Genomic DNA, 574 nt, shown 5'->3' with positions numbered 1-574 from the left:
AGGGAGATACGAGGGAGGTGGTGGTGGGAGTTGGGGGTGGGGTGGGGGCCAGGGGGTTGGGGGGGGCGGGGGGGGGGGGGGGGGGGGGGTCAGGAAGTAGGGAGGGGCGGTAGGGGCTGGAGGAAGTTACAGGTTCAAAACAGACGGCCTGATGTGAAATCTCACCAAATCCCTACAAACCGCATTGGGGAGAAATGTTTCACAGCCTTTAAAAAGAGAGAGGGGAAAAAAAAAAGGCGCTACACTAATGCAGCTCGTCACAGAGAGAATCCATGGGGGCACATGGTCATACTGTGGTGAACTGTAGCTGTGACACTGAGACAGGGGGTTCAGCGATTACACAAAGTCAAACACAATGAACAGAAGCTGGTCTGACACTCACCATAGGTAAACCGGGCATCATTGTCCACATCTACTGAAGGTAAATCAGAGACAGATCAAGGGTTAGTAACACATCTGTACTGTCACAATGCTCAATGTCAGACCCAGGGGAGCCCATACCCCAGTGCAGGGTGGAGGGCACGCGAGAGGGAGAGAGGTGGGGGGTGGAGGGCACGCGAGAGGGAGAGAGGTG

At 55.7% G+C, this 574-nt stretch overlaps 1 long non-coding RNA gene across 2 annotated transcripts in view; it reads right to left on the bottom strand.

The window, feature by feature from the left end:
- Positions 1–373: 373 nt before the first annotated feature.
- The window catches only part of LOC125481920, an 806-nt gene continuing 605 nt past the window's right edge, over positions 374–574 (bottom strand). Inside the window, exon 3 of one of the 2 annotated variants that reach the window (XR_007261495.1) lies at positions 374–412. This is a non-coding gene — a long non-coding RNA (uncharacterized LOC125481920). Of the gene's footprint in view, positions 416–574 lie in introns of both variants that reach the window. The other variant, XR_007261496.1, reaches the window with a different exon arrangement.

This window comes from Rhincodon typus, unplaced genomic scaffold (assembly GCF_021869965.1).
Source record: "Rhincodon typus isolate 14 unplaced genomic scaffold, sRhiTyp1.1 hic_rhity00004301, whole genome shotgun sequence".
NCBI classification, from domain to species: Eukaryota; Metazoa; Chordata; class Chondrichthyes; order Orectolobiformes; family Rhincodontidae; genus Rhincodon; species Rhincodon typus.
The sequence above is the reverse complement of the archived record's forward strand: the minus strand, read 5'-3'. Positions and strand labels throughout refer to the sequence as shown.